This window comes from Gymnodraco acuticeps, unplaced genomic scaffold (genome assembly GCF_902827175.1).
Source record: "Gymnodraco acuticeps unplaced genomic scaffold, fGymAcu1.1, whole genome shotgun sequence".
Lineage (NCBI taxonomy): Eukaryota > Metazoa > Chordata > Actinopteri > Perciformes > Bathydraconidae > Gymnodraco > Gymnodraco acuticeps.
Window position 1 is genome coordinate 1,794,851 of NW_022989800.1, and position 17,148 is coordinate 1,811,998.

The following is a 17,148-nucleotide window of genomic DNA, read 5'->3' on the forward strand; positions in this document are numbered from 1 at the left end:
CTCAGATCTTGTACTTGAGTAAAAGTAGAAGTACTCAGATCTTGTACTTGAGTAAAAGTAGAAGTACTCAGATCTTGTACTGGAGTAAAAGTAGAAGTAATCAGATCTTGTTCTTGAGTAAAAGTAGAAGTAATCAGAGCTTGTTCTTGAGTAAAAGTAGAAGTACTCAGTACACTATCATCTTCTCCATCCATTTACACAAGTGTGATGTTAATGCTATGGGTCTGTAGTTACTGCCCATGATTAAGTACGTAAAATATGCGCACTTCGATCATGCACTGCGTGGGTGTAAAATGACTACAATCTGCTTGTCGAGTAATGTTCTTAGTGTGGGTCAGACATTCGAGATGGCCGGGTTCGAGTCTCGGAGTGGAATTTTTTTCTCTCCAGCTTTTTTTATTATCTGTTTTGAATGACTTTTAATCTTTGTATTTAATGCGGGGCTGTGGCTCAGTGGATAGTGTACTGGACTTCGAATCAGGTGATAGCAAGTTTGAATCCCACTGCAATCAACATGTAGTTGTGTCCCTGGGCAAGACACTTCACCCTCAAATTAAGGTGGTAGCCTGTCTTCTGCGTTTCACGGCAAAGAAATGGGAGGGTATCAGCCTCAGTATTAGTGTTGCTCCAGCTGAAAACTATATCCAACCATATCAAATTAATTGTACCACAAAATGGTTCTGAGACTTATTCAGAAATGTATACAAAGGTTCATCACAAACACTGCAGCATTTTCTGCTTCTATTTCATTGCATGCTTCAGAATAGTATTATATATTGATATAGTGCTTGTGAAGGAAGAGGGGACACATATATATATATATGTTGTTAAAATGTAACAAAACCTTCCCTTAAGGCCTTTTGAGATGCAACTGCTGCATGAGTTTTTAAAGGACTTTGGAAAGGGCTAAAGAGATACTTTTTCACAGGGCATTGTTTTTGCCTTAATGATGGACAAAACACAAGAATAGACGTGAATAGGGGGACACAATCATGTTTGGACCTCATACTTGTGACGGATAGTTTAGTTAAATCGTGTGAATGGTATGTAAAAAGTGACTGTACCATAGGAAGTGATCATTACCCAGTAACATCACACTTGTGTAAATGGATGGAGAAGATGATAGTGTATAGACTATCACATGTCTTAGAACAAAGAGGGTTACTGAGTGGAAGTGAATGAGTGGTGTCATAAATGTTGTATTTAATATGTTAATATATTGTTTAATGTTACACTTCACACAAGTCACGACTGTTTGCAGTTAATGTCGTTGCCGTGTGTAACGTTAGTTTATATAATGTGCAGCGCTTCAAACAGTGTGCTGCCTTAAAGGCATTTTATAATGTTATAATTTGTTTGCGGTTCAAAAAGTCACCACTAGGAGTGCTAATGGTATTGTTATCTTTAAGTTCGCCGTTCTTAGCCTCACTTCCGGTTTAGCGTTAGAGAAACGGCATGACAGACAGACGACAGACACATGGCAGCAACTTTCCCTCTGCTTCATTAATTTCTCCTGTTCAACAGGTTAGTAGTGTGTACACAGATTATGTCATATTCGATCTAAGAAGTGTCTTTGAAACTGTTTTATGTGTAGTTTAATGCAGTGCTGGAATTGGGCCGGTACTCACCGGTACGCAGTACCGGCACTTCTGGTTCTGACCCATGGAGTACCGGCACTTCTTGCTCAGTACCGGCATGCTGGCGGTACTCCGGTACTCATGCACCGTGCCAGTACTCAACACTCTCCCGCCGTTCTTATTATACATCCATATATATATATACAGCCGCCCGGTACTCAGTAGATGCGTCATGAGGTGCCGAACGGACATTCTCATCGCTCTAACCGCTGGAGTTTCACAGCGGCTGTCAGCTGTTTACTCCTGTCATTCAAACAGAACGTGCTGGAGAGGGGGCGGGGCTTATCTTCTCCATGTAAATACTGTGGTGGAAACGACTATGTCAAAATTAACCTATTTGACCGTGATTTAATAGTAATACACGTTTCAAAATAATAATAATAATAATGCCGAAGTAACAACATACTGAAAACTGTTAGTAAAACCATGTTTTAATGCTTTACAATTTACATACCTAGATGCACGTGTGTTGTGTTTATGCAGTGCAACTCCCACCCAGTGGGTGGCTATGTAGAGTGATAGAACAGAGCAGGCACGCCCCGGAGAGAAGGAAAGCAAGTCACGTCACAAATTAGCATTTCTAAAATGTTAGCGTGGATTAATAAAAGTGCAAAAAGACAGCGGTTGTCGCCGGAAGAAACTTCAAATACAGAGAATGCTGTGCCTGTGTTGGAAATTGTGTCTGATGGGGAGCTTTCTTTGGTTGATCCTCCTGCTCCAAGTTCTAGTGCATTAGCATTAGCACTAGCTCCGCCGCCTCCTCCAGAGCCTCTAACGTTAGCTGCTGCTGGCGCAACTCTCACCACCAACACCGGGCAAAGCGATGCACCTGACTGCTGGACAACGGACCAGGTGCAATATTTTTGCAAGACCAATGCATGGCTCCTTCTTAAAGATAAGAAGCTAGGATGTCGGATATGCAGAGATGTCAAATCTTTGGGAATACACACTGGACAAGCACTGAAACTGTCAACTGAATGGGGTGAGTGTGCAGTGTCTCATTTCGGTGTTGACAAGGGCAAACAACAAGCTAGCCTGAGAAAAAAAAATCAAAGAACATAAAGAATCACAAGCCCATGTAAAAGCTGCTGACATCCTTACATCTGCTTCACGTGAAACTATTCAACATCAAGTGCAGTCTATGCATACATCTGAATTAGACACCACTATCAGAGTTTTTCGAACGGCATATAAAATTGGCAAACATAGCCGGCCATTCACAGACATGCCAATTGATTTGAATGTACAGAAACTGAATGGGCTGAACGTGGGCAGGGTTTTGCACTCCAATAAAACCTGTGGCGAAATCATCGACCACATAGCTCATGAGCTGAAGAAAAAAATGGCAAAAGACATTACAGAAAACCAAAGAAAACTCTGTGTTTTGGTCGATGAATCTACCACTATTAGTGGTAAAACGGTGCTTGTTGTGTGTCTACGCTCAGCATTAGCTGATGCTGAGCCCGAAACGTTGTTTTGGGAGCTGATCGAGTTGGATGGAACAACGGCTGATGACATCACAAAGGCGTTAATGGAGTGTCTTGGAAGAGATTTTAACGAGGACTTTTTAGGTCAGTGTTTCGTTTCTTTTGCATGTGATGGGGCTTCAGTCATGCTAGGGAAGAGAACAGGCGTTGCTACCCAGTTGTGTAGTAAATTCCCAAGCCTGTTTGTGTGGCACTGCTCCAATCATCGTCTAGAGCTGGCAGTTGGGGATGTGGTCAAGGAGGGTCTCAGGGCTCAATCATTTCCAGATCTTTTTTGACAAACTCTATTCCTTGTTCCGTGCCTCCCCCAAAAATCAGAGGCAGTTAGCGCAGTGTGCGCAAGCAGTCGGACAGCGTCTCCTGGTGATAGGGCGTGTTTTGTCCATCCGCTGGGTGGCTTCAAGTGAAAGGAGCGTCAGAGCAGTCTGGGAAAACTACCGAGTGCTTCATGATCACTTCACAAATGCTGCAAACGACACGAGCAGGGATTCCAGAGACAGAGCAAAGTACAAGGGCCTGGATGATGTGCTCACATCTGCAACGTTTGTCAGCAATCTGGGACTGATGTACGATGCGCTCACAGAGCTCAGCGACCTCTCTCGGCAACTCCAAAAAAGAGAGATGACACTGCCTACAGCAGATAGGCTCTTAACTCGAGAAATACGAGTTTTTGAATCCATGGTCACCATGCCTGGCCAACACATGACTACAGTTCATACAGCTCTAGCTGAGAAGTCCTTCAAGGGTGTTGCCCTGCGTGAGAATGGCAGGCTTGTACAGATTCATGCAGGTCAGTTTTTCCGCAGTATGGTAGAGAATCTGAGACACAGAATGACTTCCACAACCTTCTCTCATGTCAGCACAAGAGAAATCCCATTACATGGCCGGGAGGCCCGGGACAATCAGCTAATCCAGGACATGAAAGTTATCCATCCTGGAAGTTGGCCTGAAGAGGAGTTAGACGTACAGTATGGGGACGTAGAGGTGCTACGTTTGTGCGAAGTGCTGAAAGTGGACAGAAGAGAGACTGTTCAGGGCTTTCGCGAATACAAGGAAACCATGGCATCCCGTACACCTGCTGCCATGGAGCCTCTACTGAAAGCAGTCCGAACCATCGCTGTCTCCACTAGTGAGTGTGAGCGGGCATTCAGCTGCATGAACGATATCCTTACTGCAAAAAGGAATGCTCTCTCTGTCAGCCGACTGTCCAGCCTGGTTTTCATTAAATGTAATGGACCATCACTAGGACAGTTCAATCCGGAACAGTATGTGAGGTCCTGGCTGGCAAAGGGAAGGAGAAGTGCTGATGAAAGAGCCTGTCCAGCTCCAGCCCCTGATACTGATGTCCCCAAGGCCTTCTGGAGCCTTTTCTAACAATGTGAAGTATATTGCAAAGCAGCTTACCCAGTGAGAAGACTTTTGGCATAATGTGCCGATTTGTACAGATCCTGGAGATAGAAGGACTTCAGACCAACCAGGGAGTTATCTGATCAGCTTGGTGTTCAATGTAACTCTTTACCATGGCTCAGACTTTGTTACTTGCAGTTACAGTTTATCATTTTAGATTGTGCAAATGTTGCATTTGTTTTTACATGTTCTTTGTTCATGCTCTTTATCATTTTTCTGAGTTGGAAAGTTAGATTGCATCATAGTTTACTTTATACATATTTGTATTCTTCAGTGGTGAAGTATATTGCAAAGCAGCTCAGCCATGTGAGAAGACTTTTGGCACTTTTTCGTTTTCTGAGTTGGAAAGTTAGATTGCATTCAAAATGTACACAAATACTTAATTTTGTTAAAGCTTTTTATAAAAAATGCTTCTGACCAGAGCTTTGTTTCCTTGTCATTAATGTTGAACACCACCAGAGGGGCTCTCACCTGAAAGGTCTCTGCTTCATGTGTCTTCAGCAGAAGATCTAGACTTTGATTGCTATATTTTCAGTTAATATTGACCTTACTGAGCTTTAGCCATATCCGCTGCCTATCATAAAAAATGTTAAGTACAGTGAACCTTTCTAAAATATACAGTAGTAAAGAGACAAACCCACCAGCATGATAGTAGCCAAATTCTTGTTTGTGGGCTGTATATATAAAATTGACTTGAAAAAGTTGCTGATTTTAGAGTACTGGCACCTTTTTCATTCCAATTCAAGCACTGGTTTAATGTCATTCTGTAAGCTACGCCACTAGCGTGTGTCTAATGGCGTCCGCTAGCTTCTTTAACACAGGCTGTTGCTCCCTGAATAATGTTGCTCTACTATGTGTATGAGTCCCGTGCACTAGTCTGGCTTACATTTCAAGTTTATTCTGTTTGTATAAATATGTGAAATGCTGGTCTGAGGTCCTAATTGTTCATATTATTTAAATGCTAAAGCGCTAATGCTATGCTAATATTGTGCCTGTACAACAGCCATGTTAAAGTGAGTACAGTCGGGTTGTGTGTGTTATCTGTTATCACTGTATTATATACTGTAAATGAAAAAGGCTTTAATCCTTCATGAAAGTCATAATATGGCATCTGTATTTATGTCCATTTTTGATTAGAAAACGAAATGTGTCAGACATACAGTTATTTTGATTGGCTAAATGTATTTTTACATTCTCAGTTAGCTTCAGGCCTCACTGAGGAGAAGTATTGAGGTAGAAAGCTGGTGAAGCCATTTCCTTATATTCTGTTTGCACAGATAATAAAGCTGGTTGGCAAGAAGGAAGCCATATTCATTCGACCACACAACACAATGCAGAGATACATAAATAGAGAAAACTGATATAATTTGTAAGTGAATTTATTAATGTGTTTAATAAATTCTGGCTAGGACAACCACACAAAACGGCAGCAACTTTCTCTCTGCTTCATTCTTTTCTCCTGTTCAACAGGCTTATTATCTGATTACCAGCTCTGCACAGCGGACTTGTAACACTAGCAGCAGTGGAGATGGAGCATCAGAACCTGGAGAATACAGCAGCAACGACAAGGATCCATTTGGAGATAGGTAAATGTAAATATTACAGTAATAGTGTACTTTCATTGTGTGGGTTTAGTTAAATAGATTGTAAGAGAGAGAGACTCCTGTCCCACCTCCCCATTTTATTTTGAGTTGTGCATTGTTATTTGTGCTTGAGAAACATTCCACTTGAACTTTATATTTTAATGAACTTAGTAGTAAATATTGTCCTATATTTCTTTCCGATTTCACAGCTGCAAGAACCTCCATCTGTGCCTGCACCCAGGTCAAGATCTACCGTGGCTCAAGGGCCTTCACCAGAGCCATCAACATCAAGGACCAGAGGACCAGCATCACTACAGCAGCCTCCACCTCCATCTGTGCCTGCCACAAGATTAAGATACACCTCGGTACAAAGGCCTCCACCACAGCCATCACGATCAACCCAGCCAGCAAAAAAGTGTCGCCTAGCACACCTCCCTCCCTCCGACACAGCCACCAGCAGCCCATGCACCATCACCCCCACCTACACAGCAGCCAGACCCACTGTCTTGGAAGACAGACAAAGACCATGGCACTGCTCCCCCTGTCTTTACATTTATAATGCATAGTTGGTTGAGAAAGTTCTGATATTGTCAGGGTTCGTACAGTCATTAAAAACCTGGAAAAGTCATGGAATGCAATATTTTTCCCAAAATTTTTGGAAAAGTCATGGAAATATAACTAAAGTCGCATCAAATATAATTTATATGTTATCTAATCACCGAAATAGTAATACTATAATGATAATAAATACTGTATCGTATAATGAAATGTAAAATGACAACTGTGGCAGTATTTCGCTGGTGAGAGATGTTTACAATCACGCCCTCTAGTCTACAGGAGCTACTATTTGATATAAAGATGCCAGGGAAGTGCAGTTTCAACAATGTATGGCTTCTAAAGAATAAGTACCAATTGTGGTTATCAAAAGACATTGACCCAAGACGTGCTAAATGCAAACTGTGTTGTAACATATTCAATATTTCGAATATGGGCGAGGCAGCGCATGCTAGCCACATGAAAGAGTCATTTAAAATCATTGGTGAAAAAGTGTATGAACCTTGTATTGTAAATATTGAGATTTTACAGTTTCTTATGTTAACATAAATAGTTGGTTGAAAAAAAAGGTTGTAATGCTCAATTTGTATTTGTACACATCACATGAACCTCAGTATGGGATATGAAGTCATGAATCAGTCCTGATGTAACTTTTCTGTGGTGAAAGTAGAGTGATAGAACTATTTTACTCCAAATTCTAATTTACACATTTTCGTTTTAGACATGAACATCACATTTATATTGGCCTATAGTGTAATTCATATATTTCACTACGTTTGTGAACCAAACACGTTGGTAAACCACATCTGAAACACCAAAAAAAATGGATGACATGAGTACATCTGTGTTTTCACAAGAGTTTTTAAGTTTTCCAAAAATCTGATTTCTAAGCTAAGTATCTCACAAGACAGTGCTCTAAGTCTAAGGTGAGGGACATTGCATTTCTAGCAAGAGCAGAGACTGAACAATTTTGATATGTTACACCATGCCATGTTATAAGAAGTACATTTAAAAGGTGATTTAAGGAGACAAATACCCTTCAATAAGATAAGGCGATTTTATTTTAAAAGACAATGAAGGCAGGTTATATTGATTGATATATTTATTATATTGAAAGCCAAATTAATACATAGTCCCCTGAATCTGGAATAACGTACAATTTAGAGCCTCACAATGTCAGGAACTTTTCATCTACAGATTGCTTTGGTCTGGTTTTGCTCTTCACTGATTGGTTACTGAGACTTTGAATTTAAACGGACCTCCCCGTTAAAATATGGAAAGCCTAAAGTGCCACTATTCGCCCGTTTATTTGGTAAAAAAACGCGGGTTTTATATGCGTCAAAAACGCGCGTTTATTTATGGAAAGCCTCAAGTGCCACTATTCGCCCGTTTTTCGCGCGTTTTTTTAATATGATAATGAGCCCCACCTTCTGTTTTGCATAGCCAGTACATTTAAAGTGTGTGCAACCAATCAGTGAAGAGTTAAGCCAGACTAAAGCAATCTGTTGATGAAAAGTTCCTGTAACCTACCCCATTGTGAGATTTAGATAGAAAATAATCACAATAATTAAATCTAAATTAAACATTTACAGTAAATAATATAAAGTATAAACATATCTACAGTCACAATTTCATTAATGTTATTCATACTTTCTGTTGTGTAGTTTATTAATGTTCCCGTGCTTTCAGTTTCCATCCAGTAATATAATCAGTAGAGGAAAAGTGTGTGTGTGTACAAGATAGATATTAACTTTACTCCACAATTTCCTACCGTATTATTAAATAAGTCTGCTGAGGGGACACCTGTAACTCAATTCATGTGATTTTTGGGTGATTTATTCAATAAAAACCTCTGTATTTTCAGAGTTAATCAAATGACAGCCACATTGTTATCTAAAGTGTCTCAAACACGTTTAAGGAGTGCAATGGAACTGAAAGGTACACTAATAAAAGTAAAACGTTGTACCAACAAAAAAATATTAGAGTAATCAATCACACGAAATATTTTACAATGACTCAATTTCTTCAGATCAATCTGTATATTTTAACACCAGAGCACATTCATTTGAATGAAAAACAAGTTGTTCACACAACCAGCTTTGGCCTCTGAGGCAGCCATTACCTGATCTTAGACATGTTAATAAGTACCACAGTTAAAATGCGGTAATATGTGGGCCGCTTCCAAACATCAAACTCTTAGAAAAAAGACATGTCCTTATTATCCACTGCACACTTTTTTAAAGCAACACTGACAACGTGCGCCTGTGAGACATGTAATCTCTGAAAATGATTAGACATGCATAACTTCTACAGTGAAAATCGGTCATACTGTAAGTGCAACTTCTGAACACAACACTTTTTCGCAAATGTTTTACAATGCATAATTATTATAAAACCTTGGTTTTAGAAACCTTACCATGTAACAATGGTAACTGTGAGTGAGTGCAACAAAGTGTCTACCAGCTGGGTTCTCAGTCTATTCACTTTTGGGCTCATCTTTTTCCCCTCCATCAGGACTTTTTGCACAACTTCAAAAGTGGATTGCAGTTATTTCTGATATCTTAAGTTCAGTCAGACAACTCACGTGTTCCTTTAACATGTTTATTAGAAGCAGCATATAGTTGAGTTTGGCGACTAGGCTCGGGCATCATCACTCCATAGATATACATAGCACGATGAGTGATGATCAAATAACTAACCCCCGAGCCTACAGGTGGAAGCTGGGGTGGTGGTGGGGCAGCGAGCAGCAGCGACGTAGAGGTATCTGCAGCAATAGCAGCAGCAAGCAATGCATGGAGAGAGATCTGGCAGGTTAAATAGAGCGGCATATTAAGGAGACTCTGTTTGGTTGGTTGTAGAGTGGCAAGGGGGCGTTATGTATGAATGCAGCATAAGTGCTCGAGTTGACTGCCTGAACTAGCTCGCAGGCTTCGCCCCATTTCAGTGCGTATATGAGCCCGAAGAGCATGGCAAAAGCTGTCGCAACCGAGGGCAAGCCGCTGAGGACCTCTGTTCCTTCGATGAGAACCTTGACGTCTTTGGGTCGATGAAGCTGATCCTCTTTCCCAGTGTCAAAGGCTTCCATTGTTGCCTGCTCCAGTTCTCCAGCCTCAGCGTCCTGCAGATCATGCAAAAAAAAGGGGAATGGATGAGGACCACAGAGTGTAGTTCAACAGGCCTGAGGCGTCAGTTCAGTCGGCCCAAGAGGAAAGCTCAGGAGGTCAAATGACTATCTTTCTAACTAGGGTTGGGAACCGAAACTCGGTTCCAGATGAGAACCGATAAGAAAATGCCGGGTACCGGGTACCCATACAAAATACACAATTTCGGTTCTGCTTAACGGTTCCTAAACGCGGTAGACCCTGTATTCCAGCGGGTCCGTCTGCACCGCGGTGCTGCGGTGACCCGGTGGAATACAGGGCGGACCTGGAGAATCACAGAACGGCCGGTCGTCAGCGGGCCGTTGACGGCCGGCTCGGTACGCTGACGGCCGGCACCGCCCTTCATTTTTTTAAACGGCATCATATAAATTGCGCTGACAGGCGACAGAGGTCCACAGTTGCCCCGCAGCGATGCTCCCCCGCCCTCCCGTAGACATTTCACGAGCTCAGTCACTTCATAACACCAAAGATAGTTCGCGGTAAACACTCTGAAGTGAGGCTCCACTACACTAAAAAAGAAAAAGACAAGGCACAGTGTAATGCCTGTTAATAGCTTGCCACAGGCATAGCTCAGTGAAAATAAAGCACAGCTATTGTGCAATACATTTGTATTGCATGTATATTTTTTAGTAACAATTTCAGTTAAAGCTTTTAAGAATAAATATATTTTTGTTATCTAAACGTTTGACCTCTTTATTTTACAATTTTGGAATCGAAACGGGGAATCGATAAGAACCGGAATCGATAAGCAGAACCGGAATCGAAATCGGAATCGATAAATTTCAAACGATACCCATCCCTATTTCTAACCAAGCAGTTATTTGCATGCAGTACAAATATGTTTTCTTTTATGAACAAACTTCTTGTGAGTGAGTGGGAGGTCTTACCTGGAATTCTTTGATGAGATGGTCAACAGGTTCACCCAGGTAGATCATTAGAGATTTGAGGATGCATTCTCTTCTGATGGCGATGTCCACAGTCTGAGTAAGAACAGAGATATATATATATATAATACATTAAATGCAAATAAAGGAGGATTCAGCCACTGATCCCACAGATAAAAAACTCATTCATAGATACCTCATCCAAAACCTGCAAGATCCCGGTGGTCTTCTGTTTCACAACTCCTCCCCTGCTCCTGATGACCTGAGTGTTTGTCCAACTGCGCCAAGAACTTTGTCTCCAATGGAATTGTTGTTATGCGCATTAACTCAGCATTTACCTAGAAAATATAAGCAGCATAGAAAACAAAAAATACTGAGAATTTATAATACACATGTTTTTTATAAAGAGCCAATGGTTTGATTAAAAGTACTCCAAGTCAGCTTGTATGAATGTAACATTTAAATTAATTAATCCACATATTTATTGAAAACCACCACCAAATAAAGACACTAAGAGTAATAGATGTAAAGCTTATATTGTGATATATATTAAAAAATAAACGTCAACATATTTGCCTCGGCTGTCTATAGTTGTTCGTAAGTTGGGCCCTCAATTCTTCTCCACTACAGGCTTACAATCAAGGGTTTCATCAAAATAATTACCTCTTCCATGTGAAAAAGTGCAGGCCACCGCTCCAAGAGGCCTTCAATGCTTGGCCTCCGATGCACTATTTCTTGTCTTCGGTATCCAAACGCCTTCGCCATCTTTTCTTTTATTGATTGCCGGTTGTTTCTTTTCTGTTGTTCTGCCAAAAGGGAAATTGTCTCTTGCTCCATGCTTTCTGGAGTCTCACCAATCGGCAAGGATGGAAAATGGTTGGCATCAGCTCGCCTGGCTCTCTTTAAAATTCTTCGCAGGGTAGGACTCTTCTTGAGACTTGGTCTTCAACGAGTTCACAGCAAGCTCTGCAGATGATTTGAGCTTGGTGTCAGTCTAGATTGGTTCTTTGTGTACTCTGCATTTCCTCTCTGTAATTGACATTCTGTGTCATAGGAGAAGACCGGGATTGGAAACACTTTTGGCCACTGCTGTGTTCTTAATGATTCTGAGGAAGAGCCGCTAAGTAGTACTGGGTCATCTGTATTCACAGATCCAGAGGAGTCTTCACTGTACAGTCCACTTGTAGGGGTACTATTTAATGGTATCTCAACTGGGTACAAAACCACAGTTGTAGAATCGGGGTCTAATTCGACAACTTTGATCACTGTTAAATCTTTAATCGCATGTGTAGATGTAAGATTAACAAATGTGTTCCAAAAATGTGTCTTTGTACTGTAGCCTTATGTAACCTTCTAATCCACATGAATTCTTGACCTCCTCAATGAGCTCTTCCATTGAGTTGGGAATCCCATTTCGAAGCTCCAGTCTGACGCTGTTGTGGTCGTTCAAGATGATCAGCAATCGAACAGGTGGTTCAATATCAGCCATGGCGCTCTAAGAGAAAGAGAGAAATAGAGATGTGAAGAGGGAATTAATTAAATGCAGGTGTACACTCAATACATTCTTTCTTTTCAAATTGCATTACATACAAAGTTCATATATATATATATATATTAGGGCTGTCAAACGATTACATCACAGCTTAAAAATTAATTAATCATGATTAATCACCATTCGAACTATGTCCAAAATATGTCATTTATTTATGTATATTGTTGTGGGAATGGAAAGATAAATGAAAGAAGGCGGATATATCCATTTAACATACATGCATGTATGTATGTTTATTATAACATTGTTCTGTGTGTCAAAATGAAAGACAGCCCACTAAAATTCGTTACTCAAAGCCTATACTTTATTTTAGGACAGTGGTCAACATTTTGGTGATGTAAAAATATATAACACGATGTTGTAAACTAAAGTTACATTTACAATATCTTTATCAATTGAACTTGAAAATTAAAATATAAGTCGCTCGTCAATATGAAATTAACACACTTACTCTGTCCTTAAATTGACGTTTAACACCAGAATTTCTACTCTGGTAATAAATACAAATTCATAGTCTTATCTATTTATTTACAATAGAAAACACGCAGCCCGCCTGTTCATACTGTTTAGAGGCCACCAAGCCTCAGTTAAGAAAAGGTAAAGTTAATATACTTAATGTTTGTCTGAGTATATTTACCTTTGAATCTGGCCATGACTCATGCTGGTAGACCGCTAACGCTAGCATGCTTTATTCAGACATTGACTTTAGCCTGTAGTCGAATTGGAGTCATGGGTGGGTAGTGTTTTTACAGTCCACTAGTTCGGTTAAGAACATGTAACGTTACAGTTAATGTTGTGTTGAGAAATATATGCTCTGCTGAGTGTTCTTCACTGGATAATGCGTGGTCTGAATAAATCATGCTAAACGTTAGCGCATGCTAAACATTAGCACAAGATAAACGTTAGCGCATGCTAAACATTAGCACAAGATAAACGTTAGCGCATGCTAAACATTAGCGGAAGCTTTTACGGCCTACTCAGTCAGTCACGGCCAGACACACGTAGGCTAACGTTTCCCATAAATAACGTTACATTTTCTTAAATGAGCTACCGGACTGTAGTAACGTTAGCCACCCATAAATCCAAGCGGGCTAAAGGCTAATGTCTGAATAAAGCATGCTAGCGTTAGCTTATACGGGCTATCAACAGCCGGTAAGACCCACAGCCAGAGTCAACGGAAGATATACTCAGACAAGCGTTAACGTTTCGGTATGTGAAATTATATTAATATATATATTAACATTAGTTTATCCTTACCAGTATCACATGTGCTCGTTTTCCAAGTGTCAAAGACTGGATAGAGGCGGATGAAGACTGCTGGTTACGACGATTACCTCTGTCACTACCATGGTCACTACCGATCTGCCCGATCTGTACTGCGCATGTGCGAGATGGTCTGCTACATACGGCAACCCAAATGGGACACTTGACACAGTGGTCTTTGGCAAAGCAGAAAAAGAACACCCGACAATATTAATCTGAACGAGAGAGATTAGTTAGTTAGTTAGATTAGTTATTGTTATTACAACGTGACTTCATATTATAACGTGACTTCTCTATTATTTAACAACTATTTTTATTGGGTTCTTTTATTTTGGGTTAAGTAGATTGTCAGAATAAGTGAGAAATGGATTTAACTTCTGTTAGACAGCTATCATACTGAATAAATATGTACTGTGAATGTATGCAAAAATATATGGCATTAATAATGTATAATCTAATTACATTAACTGTGAATGTTTCATTTTATTTAAAATGAAATAAAATTACATGAAAAAGTTGATTCAAGAACAAATCTGTTATTAGATCAGTACTTTTCAACGGTGTGGCCTGGCTTGGTTGAAAGCCCACTCACCACGACAAGGTGCAGGCCATGAGCGGGAAAAACAAGGTGGGTGTGTGTGCGTCTGTGTGTAGGGCACTAGCCAGCGTCCAGCCATAATAGCATGTGTGTGTATGTGTGTGTGTGTGTGTGCGTGTGTGTGTGTGTGTAGGGCGGCACTAGCCAGCGTCCAGCCATGATAGCGTGTGTGTGTGTGTGTGTTTGTGTGTGTAGGGTGGCACTAGCCAGCGTCCAGCCATGATAGCGTGTGTGTGTGTGCGTGTAGGGCGGCACCAGCGTCCAGCCATGATAGCGTGTGTGTGTGTGCGGAGGACGGCGAGACAGTCAACCTATGGCAACGCTTCAATGTAGGAGATCAAATTACGAATGGTGTCCAGTCCAAGATCTCCTCTACAACCAGCAAGAGGATCAAACTGTGCGGTGAGCTGCTCCATGTCCTCATCGCTTAGCAGGTGCTGGTTTGGAGGTACGGTGACTCTCTCTGGCCAGTCCAATGCAACATCCCCTGCATCAGCTCTTCCCTCTCTTTCTGGCTCCTCCTGAGCAACATCTCCTGCATCAGCTCTACCCTCTCTTTCTGGCTCCTCCTGAGCATCTCCTTGTCCTCCACCAAAGAGGCTCTGCATGGCAGAAGTGGTCTGGTCCTGCCGTTCCAGGCATCCTTGGACAAAAAGCTGTATGGGAGTCTGGTGTCTTTCGGTCCTCAAACCATGATTGTTCCACTGGTCCAAAAACCCCCGTAGGTCATGGTTTATGCGCGGGAGATAGACATAATGCAGGGCCCACATGTGCATTTCATTGTCTATGTCTATTATGCCTTCACTCTCCAGGAAGTTGAAGAGGTCGTAATAGACATTGCTCACACCTCGCCACAGGTCACCCCAGAGCCGTTCTATTCTCTGGTTGTGGGTGCTTCTTCCACGGAGAGCACTGCCTCTGTGAAAGCCTCTGAAGACGTTCATCATTAGGCAGACAGCGTTGTTTTCGCCCCCATGGTCGGTTCTGACCCTCGAGGGCACACCATACTTGGCCACCGCATCCAAGAAGCTGTCCATCACAGTAGCGCTCCTGTTGTTGTCTGAGGCCCGGAGGAAAACGACCAGCCGGCTGTACCCATCTATACCCCCATGAATGACAATCCTCCACCTAAAACAAAAACAAAAACATGAAAAGTATAAATAACATTTGATGATCAATACATAAACTGAAGCAGGAGTTTGGGTTTTGTGGCCTATTGATAGAAATTATCCATCTTTCAAGTCTGGTATTGGTCATATTCACCTTATTAATTTGTGGTTTCCATCTAGGTGCCACAAGGAGTTCGGTCCGGCGACCCGGTATGCTCTACGATGCAGTCTCTGTGACATTGCTCGTAGTGCAGCTGCTTCTGGGTTTATCCGCTTCATGCTGTCCCGCACTCTGCGTCTCTGTATCCACATCTGCTGGGCCTGCAGCTGTGCCCTGACAGATTCGGGGCCAATCTGGTTATTCCCAGCCACTATCTCTTTGATGAGGTCGTCTAGAGCAGCATCTGAGATGGTGGAGTATGTCCCAGAGCGCAGCATGTGGAACTGCCTGAAACATAAACATGTTTTAAATATATGAGACCTACGGTATTCAGATTTACTTTACAGCATGCATAGTGTAACATGGCTACAACCCCTCCTTGGGATGTTTACAATAAAGAGACAAGAAGTCCATTCCAATATTGAAGAAATTGCTACATACCTCAATCGCCTTCTCACTGTGCGCAGAGATACTTTTAATATCTGCGCCATCTTTGTAGCTGTAAAACCACAGCTCCTCAAAAAAGAGAGTTGCTCCCTCGAAATGCTGTATTGTGGGGGACCTCGGCCACCCAACAGAATGAGTGGGGCGTGGTAGCCAGAATGACCTGCAACAACAGCAAAAGATTAGATTACATTTATTGTCATTGTTGCATTTCTGTCGTTCTGCCGGAAACCCACACTTTAGTGTCATTGCCCAGCCAAAAGTTACGATGAAAAGGAAATGCAGTTTGGCATTAAACCAGTGGACATGCAACACACTATAGTTGTAGTATACAGTATGAACAAAAACATAAAATGTGGATGGGGATATATCCAGTCTCTGATAGTGTGACGTTATTATGACAGTGCTCTGTTTGATTCTGAAACTAAGGACTAAGACATGAGGATAGGAGTCGAGGAGGGGAATTAGTGAAATGAGAAAGGGCCAGAGACTCCCCCCTCTGGCGCACTTTCAATGTCCTCATTCCCACGTTTGATACATGGTATGTGTTCTACAATGACAGCTGGCCAGACTTCCCACGATAGGGGAGGGGGAATAGCATCTAGTGCAGCAGGAGATAAAGGTGGAATTTGGAGTCAAGTTTTAAGGTTTCAGTGGACAACTCCAGACTCAGCGTCTCACCAGAATGTGCTAATTAATAGCTGGCAACTACAGATTAAAAACTTTTATATATATTGGTATTACCGATATTTTAATACAAAATAATTACTTTAACCCTCCTGTTGTGTTCGGGTCAAATCTGACCGATTTACTACTTTCATCAATCATAACTTTTTAGTTTTACATTCGATTGCATTAAGGCGTTATGATATCCTTCACAGTAGACATTTGAATACAATTGCTGATCACCACTTTCATTGAATTTTGGATGATTTACTCAAAAATGACAGCCATAATTAAAAGGAATTAGTAACCATCCGGATCAGATAAAACACACACACACCCCCACCCCTTATGTGCCCATCCCCCCATGTGAATCACACCTGGCACACGCAACAATTTGATACATTTCCCGCTCTTATGTGCCCATCCCCTTGGGTGTATATTCTTTGTATATTTACTGCAGTTTTTCATGTATACCCAGTGCTGGAATTGGGCCGGTACTCACCGGTACGCAGTACCGGCACTTCTGGTTCTGACCCATGGAGTACCGGCACTTCTTGCTCAGTACCGGCATGCTGGCGGTACTCCGGTACTCATGCACCGTGCCAGTACTCAACACTCTCCCGCCGTTCTTATTATACATCC

General features: G+C 41.6%; 2 long non-coding RNA genes across 3 annotated transcripts; one reads left to right on the forward strand and one right to left on the reverse strand.

The window, feature by feature from the left end:
* The first annotated feature begins 1,218 nt into the window (after positions 1-1,218).
* LOC117551665 lies at positions 1,219-6,367 on the forward strand. Its single transcript, XR_004569839.1, has 3 exons — positions 1,219-1,524; positions 6,002-6,117; positions 6,324-6,367. It is a non-coding gene; the product is annotated as an uncharacterized LOC117551665 (long non-coding RNA).
* Positions 6,368-8,479: 2,112 nt separating this feature from the next.
* Positions 8,480-14,133, reverse strand: LOC117551596. 2 transcript variants are annotated; one of them, XR_004569823.1, is made up of 5 exons: positions 13,524-14,133; positions 11,378-12,209; positions 10,911-11,087; positions 10,718-10,810; positions 8,480-9,787 (listed from the first exon to the last, which is right to left on the reverse strand). It is a non-coding gene; the product is annotated as an uncharacterized LOC117551596 (long non-coding RNA). The 2 variants fall into 2 exon arrangements; XR_004569822.1 differs by having other exon boundaries at positions 10,911-11,052; positions 13,524-13,806.
* Positions 14,134-17,148: the final 3,015 nt, after the last annotated feature.